Here is a 7,500-nt window from a genome sequence, read left to right on the forward strand (position 1 = left end):
ACTGGGACTTCCGTACGTCACAACTCGGCGCGCTCGAAAAGCGCGCAGATTCGACGCTGGACTCTTCCCGGTTCACTCGCCGTTACTCAGGGAATCCCTGTTGGTTTCTTTTCCTCCGCTTAATAATATGCTTAAATTCAGCGGGTGCTCTCGCCTGAACTCAGGTCGTATGTGTCAAGCGGGCCGCTTCTTACACGGCCCGCTGGCATCGCAAGTCGTCGCCGCCGGCGCCGACCGAGCGCGTACCGTCGCCGCCTTGGCCCACGGTCGGTCTTGATCTCGTGACCGGACCGACCGACCTGGACCCGCCCCTCGAACGTAGTTGAACACGTCGAGGGGCCGGCGGTGTACGGGACACGCGGTCGCGCCGAGAAAGCTCGGCGACCGCTTCAACTTGGGGCGACGCCCGGCCGTCTTTGCAGAGGCCAGACGACGGCCCTCGGGTGAGGACGAACGCGACCCTGAGGCAGACGCGGTCCCGGGATTGACCCGAGACCGCAATTCGCGTTCAGAAGGTCGACGTTCAATGTGTTCTGCAATTCACATTACTTCTCGCACTTGGCTGCGTCCTTCATCGACTCGCGAGCCGAGTGATCCACCGTTAAGAGTCGTCCTCGACGTTTCGCCCGGCGCCGAAGCGCGCGGACGTCACACTGTGGGATCGACCACAAAACCACCACCGACAACAACTGCACAAAAACACCAACAAACGGCGCCGAGCGACCGCCGGGCTGGGCCGGCGGCACATCGAGCGCGGTGCCCAGAAGCCACCATCGCACTCGGCTGCCTTGCTATGCCAACGTGTTACGCGTGTCGCACGGGGCGGAACCCCGATTGACGGCCGCCCTCTCGGCGGCACCCAAAGACAATTCAGTGCGCGGTCGGCCGGGGCCTACCACCACCTTCGGTAATGATCCTTCCGCAGGTTCACCTACGGAAACCTTGTTACGACTTTTACTTCCTCTAAATGATCAAGTTTGATCGTCTTCTCGACACGCCGACGCGGCCGTTGCCAGCCGCGACGGGGCCGATCCAAGGATCTCACTAAACCATTCAATCGGTAGTAGCGACGGGCGGTGTGTACAAAGGGCAGGGACGTAATCAACGCAAGTTGATGACTTGCGCTTACTGGGAATTCCTCGTTCAAGGGAAACAATTGCAAGTCCCTATCCCAATCACGAATGAGGTTCAACGGGTTACCCGGACCTTTCGGCCTAGGTTAGACACTCGCTGCTTCACTCAGTGTAGCGCGCGTGCGGCCCCGGACATCTAAGGGCATCACAGACCTGTTATTGCTCAATCTCGTGTGGCTAAACGCCACTAGTCCCTCTAAGAAGTTAGACGCCGACCGAGAAGGTCGCGTAACTATTTAGCATGCCAGAGTCTCGTTCGTTATCGGAATTAACCAGACAAATCGCTCCACCAACTAAGAACGGCCATGCACCACCACCCACAGAATCAAGAAAGAGCTCTCAATCTGTCAATCCTACCTGTGTCCGGGCCGGGTGAGTTTCCCCGTGTTGAGTCAAATTAAGCCGCAGGCTCCACTCCTGGTGGTGCCCTTCCGTCAATTCCTTTAAGTTTCAGCTTTGCAACCATACTTCCCCCGGAACCCAAAGACTTTGGTTTCCCGGAAGCTGCCGGAAAGGTCGTCATGGTAACGCCTCCCGATCGCTAGTTGGCATCGTTTATAGTCAGAACTAGGACGGTATCTGATCGTCTTCGAACCTCTGACTTTCGCTCTTGATTAAAGAAAACATTCTTGGCGAATGCTTTCGCAGTAGTTCGTCTTCCGCCGATCCAAGAATTTCACCTCTAACGGCAGAGTACGGACGCCCCCGTCTGTCCCTCTTAATCATTACCTCGTGCTCCGAAAACCAACAAAATAGAACCGAGGTCCTATTCCATTATTCCATGCAACACTATGCAGGCGAACAGCCTGCTTTGAACACTCTAATTTTTTCAAAGTAAACTTATCGGCCACCGCCGACACTCAGTCAAGAGCACCGACGGAGAACCGAAGGTGAGGCGAACGCAACCAGTGACACGCCTTGCGACGGACCGGCGGCGCTCGCCCAAAATCCAACTACGAGCTTTTCAACCGCAACAACTTTAGCATACACTGTTGGAGCTGGAATTACCGCGGCTGCTGGCACCAGACTTGCCCTCCAATGGATACTCGTTAAGAGTTTTAGGATGTACTCATTCCAATTACAGGGCCTCGTTAGAGTCCTGTATTGTTATTTTTCGTCACTACCTCCCCGTGTCGGGAATGGGTAATTTGCGCGCCTGCTGCCTTCCTTGGATGTGGTAGCCGTTTCTCAGGCTCCCTCTCCGGAATCGAACCCTGATTCCCCGTTACCCGTTATCACAAAGGTAGGCACGTAGCGTACCTTCGACAGTTGATAGGGCAGACACTTGAATGATACGTCGTCGGTGCAGAGACCGTACGATCCGCGTGGTTATCCAGAGTCATCAAACGTCACAGGACGAACCCGGTCGGTTTTGATCTGATAAAAGCGCGCCTCCCCAAGTCGGCGCTTAATGCATGTATTAGCTCTAGAATTACCACAGTTATCCACTTCGCTTACGAGACCAAATAAACCAAGACTGATTTAATGAGCCATTCGCAGATTCGCTTTACGAGAACCTGTACTTGCACCTGCATGGCTTAATCTTTGAGACAAGCATATCACTACTGGCAGGATCAACCAGATAGCTGCGACAGCTGCGCTCGGCCCTTGCTGGGCCGCCCGGCGCGTGCTCGTCGCATTCGTTTAAGACCGAGGCGATCGCCTGCGGCCGTACTCACCTTCGACAGTCGCTGGCCGCGACGTCCACGCTCTCGCCGGCAGTGCCAGGCGGAGCGATTTGCGTTTTTTCTTTGCTCGCCCTCTCTCGGGCTCGATCCATTCAGTTTCGCACAAACAAGAGCTCTGCCGGCCGCCTGCAGCGGTGCCTAAAACCCGGGCATAACAATGCGACCGTTCTGCTAGGCCGACAAGCGCTCAAGCCAGACGCTCGATCGAACGCCCCCTACATATTAGTCGAGACAACGGCTCGCTCATTAGCATCGCGTTTGTACTTTAACTTTTTTTGGCTCGGCTTCTTTCGACGCCGATGCCGGCGACGCAGCACTCTCTCGCCCGCCAGCCACCGAGAAAAGGGTGCGCTCCGACCGGCCCCGCACCGCTCTTTCTTGGCTCATTCGAAATTACTGTCTTTCGCTCTGACATGCCTTACCTAGGGTTAGGTTAGTATGCTTGCACGTTTGTACTTTAACTTTTTTCGGCTCGGCTTCTTTCGACGCCGATGCCGGCGACGCAGCACTCTCTCGCCCGCCAGCCACCGAGAAAAGGGTGCGCTCCGACCGGCCCCGCACCGCTCTTTCTTGGCTCATTCGAAATTACTGTCTTTCGCTCTGACATGCCTTACCTAGGGTTAGGTTAGTATGCTTGCTCGTTTGTACTTTAACTTTTTTCGGCTCGGCTTCTTTCGACGCCGATGCCGGCGACGCAGCACTCTCTCGCCCGCCAGCCACCGAGAAAAGGGTGCGCTCCGACCGGCCCCGCACCGCTCTTTCTTGGCTCATTCGAAATTACTGTCTTTCGCTCTGACATGCCTTACCTAGGGTTAGGTTAGTATGCTTGCACGTTTGTACTTTAACTTTTTTCGGCTCGGCTTCTTTCGACGCCGATGCCGGCGACGCAGCACTCTCTCGCCCGCCAGCCACCGAGAAAAGGGTGCGCTCCGACCGGCCCCGCACCGCTCTTTCTTGGCTCATTCGAAATTACTGTCTTTCGCTCTGACATGCCTTACCTAGGGTTAGGTTAGTATGCTTGCACGTTTGTACTTTAACTTTTTTCGGCTCGGCTTCTTTCGACGCCGATGCCGGCGACGCAGCACTCTCTCGCCCGCCAGCCACCGAGAAAAGGGTGCGCTCCGACCGGCCCCGCACCGCTCTTTCTTGGCTCATTCGAAATTACTGTCTTTCGCTCTGACATGCCTTACCTAGGGTTAGGTTAGTATGCTTGCACGTTTGTACTTTAACTTTTTTCGGCTCGGCTTCTTTCGACGCCGATGCCGGCGACGCAGCACTCTCTCGCCCGCCAGCCACCGAGAAAAGGGTGCGCTCCGACCGGCCCCGCACCGCTCTTTCTTGGCTCATTCGAAATTACTGTCTTTCGCTCTGACATGCCTTACCTAGGGTTAGGTTAGTATGCTTGCACGTTTGTACTTTAACTTTTTCGGCTCGGCTTCTTTCGACGCCGATGCCGGCGACGCAGCACTCTCTCGCCCGCCAGCCACCGAGAAAAGGGTGCGCTCCGACCGGCCCCGCACCGCTCTTTCTTGGCTCATTCGAAATTACTGTCTTTCGCTCTGACATGCCTTACCTAGGGTTAGGTTAGTATGCTTGCACGTTTGTACTTTAACTTTTTTCGGCTCGGCTTCTTTCGACGCCGATGCCGGCGACGCAGCACTCTCTCGCCCGCCAGCCACCGAGAAAAGGGTGCGCTCCGACCGGCCCCGCACCGCTCTTTCTTGGCTCATTCGAAATTACTGTCTTTCGCTCTGACATGCCTTACCTAGGGTTAGGTTAGTATGCTTGCACGTTTGTACTTTAACTTTTTCGGCTCGGCTTCTTTCGACGCCGATGCCGGCGACGCAGCACTCTCTCGCCCGCCAGCCACCGAGAAAAGGGTGCGCTCCGACCGGCCCCGCACCGCTCTTTCTTGGCTCATTCGAAATTACTGTCTTTCGCTCTGACATGCCTTACCTAGGGTTAGGTTAGTATGCTTGCACGTTTGTACTTTAACTTTTTTCGGCTCGGCTTCTTTCGACGCCGATGCCGGCGACGCAGCACTCTCTCGCCCGCCAGCCACCGAGAAAAGGGTGCGCTCCGACCGGCCCCGCACCGCTCTTTCTTGGCTCATTCGAAATTACTGTCTTTCGCTCTGACATGCCTTACCTAGGGTTAGGTTAGTATGCTTGCACGTTTGTACTTTAACTTTTTTCGGCTCGGCTTCTTTCGACGCCGATGCCGGCGACGCAGCACTCTCTCGCCCGCCAGCCACCGAGAAAAGGGTGCGCTCCGACCGGCCCCGCACCGCTCTTTCTTGGCTCATTCGAAATTACTGTCTTTCGCTCTGACATGCCTTACCTAGGGTTAGGTTAGTATGCTTGCACGTTTGTACTTTAACTTTTTTCGGCTCGGCTTCTTTCGACGCCGATGCCGGCGACGCAGCACTCTCTCGCCCGCCAGCCACCGAGAAAAGGGTGCGCTCCGACCGGCCCCGCACCGCTCTTTCTTGGCTCATTCGAAATTACTGTCTTTCGCTCTGACATGCCTTACCTAGGGTTAGGTTAGTATGCTTGCACGTTTGTACTTTAACTTTTTTCGGCTCGGCTTCTTTCGACGCCGATGCCGGCGACGCAGCACTCTCTCGCCCGCCAGCCACCGAGAAAAGGGTGCGCTCCGACCGGCCCCGCACCGCTCTTTCTTGGCTCATTCGAAATTACTGTCTTTCGCTCTGACATGCCTTACCTAGGGTTAGGTTAGTATGCTTGCACGTTTGTACTTTAACTTTTTTCGGCTCGGCTTCTTTCGACGCCGATGCCGGCGACGCAGCACTCTCTCGCCCGCCAGCCACCGAGAAAAGGGTGCGCTCCGACCGGCCCCGCACCGCTCTTTCTTGGCTCATTCGAAATTACTGTCTTTCGCTCTGACATGCCTTACCTAGGGTTAGGTTAGTATGCTTGCACGTTTGTACTTTAACTTTTTTCGGCTCGGCTTCTTTCGACGCCGATGCCGGCGACGCAGCACTCTCTCGCCCGCCAGCCACCGAGAAAAGGGTGCGCTCCGACCGGCCCCGCACCGCTCTTTCTTGGCTCATTCGAAATTACTGTCTTTCGCTCTGACATGCCTTACCTAGGGTTAGGTTAGTATGCTTGCACGTTTGTACTTTAACTTTTTTCGGCTCGGCTTCTTTCGACGCCGATGCCGGCGACGCAGCACTCTCTCGCCCGCCAGCCACCGAGAAAAGGGTGCGCTCCGACCGGCCCCGCACCGCTCTTTCTTGGCTCATTCGAAATTACTGTCTTTCGCTCTGACATGCCTTACCTAGGGTTAGGTTAGTATGCTTGCACGTTTGTACTTTAACTTTTTTCGGCTCGGCTTCTTTCGACGCCGATGCCGGCGACGCAGCACTCTCTCGCCCGCCAGCCACCGAGAAAAGGGTGCGCTCCGACCGGCCCCGCACCGCTCTTTCTTGGCTCATTCGAAATTACTGTCTTTCGCTCTGACATGCCTTACCTAGGGTTAGGTTAGTATGCTTGCACGTTTGTACTTTAACTTTTTTCGGCTCGGCTTCTTTCGACGCCGATGCCGGCGACGCAGCACTCTCTCGCCCGCCAGCCACCGAGAAAAGGGTGCGCTCCGACCGGCCCCGCACCGCTCTTTCTTGGCTCATTCGAAATTACTGTCTTTCGCTCTGACATGCCTTACCTAGGGTTAGGTTAGTATGCTTGCACGTTTGTACTTTAACTTTTTTCGGCTCGGCTTCTTTCGACGCCGATGCCGGCGCGCAGCACTCTCTCGCCCGCCAGCCACCGAGAAAAGGGTGCGCTCCGACCGGCCCCGCACCGCTCTTTCTTGGCTCATTCGAAATTACTGTCTTTCGCTCTGACATGCCTTACCTAGGGTTAGGTTAGTATGCTTGCACGTTTGTACTTTAACTTTTTTCGGCTCGGCTTCTTTCGACGCCGATGCCGGCGACGCAGCACTCTCTCGCCCGCCAGCCACCGAGAAAAGGGTGCGCTCCGACCGGCCCCGCACCGCTCTTTCTTGGCTCATTCGAAATTACTGTCTTTCGCTCTGACATGCCTTACCTAGGGTTAGGTTAGTATGCTTGCACGTTTGTACTTTAACTTTTTTCGGCTCGGCTTCTTTCGACGCCGATGCCGGCGACGCAGCACTCTCTCGCCCGCCAGCCACCGAGAAAAGGGTGCGCTCCGACCGGCCCCGCACCGCTCTTTCTTGGCTCATTCGAAATTACTGTCTTTCGCTCTGACATGCCTTACCTAGGGTTAGGTTAGTATGCTTGCACGTTTGTACTTTAACTTTTTTCGGCTCGGCTTCTTTCGACGCCGATGCCGGCGACGCAGCACTCTCTCGCCCGCCAGCCACCGAGAAAAGGGTGCGCTCCGACCGGCCCCGCACCGCTCTTTCTTGGCTCATTCGAGTTTACTGTCTTTCGCTCTGACATGCCTTACCTAGGGTTAGGTTAGTATGCTTGCACGTTTGTACTTTAACTTTTTTCGGCTCGGCTTCTTTCGACGCCGATGCCGGCGACGCAGCACTCTCTCGCCCGCCAGCCACCGAGAAAAGGGTGCGCTCCGACCGGCCCCGCACCGCTCTTTCTTGGCTCATTCGAAATTACTGTCTTTCGCTCTGACATGCCTTACCTAGGGTTAGGTTAGTATGCTTGCACGTTTGTACTT

At 55.8% G+C, this 7,500-nt stretch overlaps 2 non-coding genes and 1 pseudogene across 2 annotated transcripts; all 3 read right to left on the reverse strand.

Annotated features, from left to right (window-relative positions):
- LOC144431711 (large subunit ribosomal RNA) overlaps positions 1 to 168 on the reverse strand; it is a 3,695-nt pseudogene extending 3,527 nt beyond the window's left edge.
- Positions 169 to 456: 288 nt separating this feature from the next.
- LOC144431513 (5.8S ribosomal RNA) lies at positions 457 to 610 on the reverse strand. The gene has a single exon (XR_013480078.1). It is a non-coding gene; the product is annotated as a 5.8S ribosomal RNA (ribosomal RNA).
- A 298-nt stretch (positions 611 to 908) lies between these two features.
- On the reverse strand, positions 909 to 2,718 carry LOC144431596 (small subunit ribosomal RNA). The gene has a single exon (XR_013480159.1). It is a non-coding gene; the product is annotated as a small subunit ribosomal RNA (ribosomal RNA).
- Positions 2,719 to 7,500: the final 4,782 nt, after the last annotated feature.

The sequence above is a fragment of the Styela clava genome, chromosome 13 (assembly GCF_964204865.1).
Source record: "Styela clava chromosome 13, kaStyClav1.hap1.2, whole genome shotgun sequence".
NCBI classification, from domain to species: domain Eukaryota; kingdom Metazoa; phylum Chordata; class Ascidiacea; order Stolidobranchia; family Styelidae; genus Styela; species Styela clava.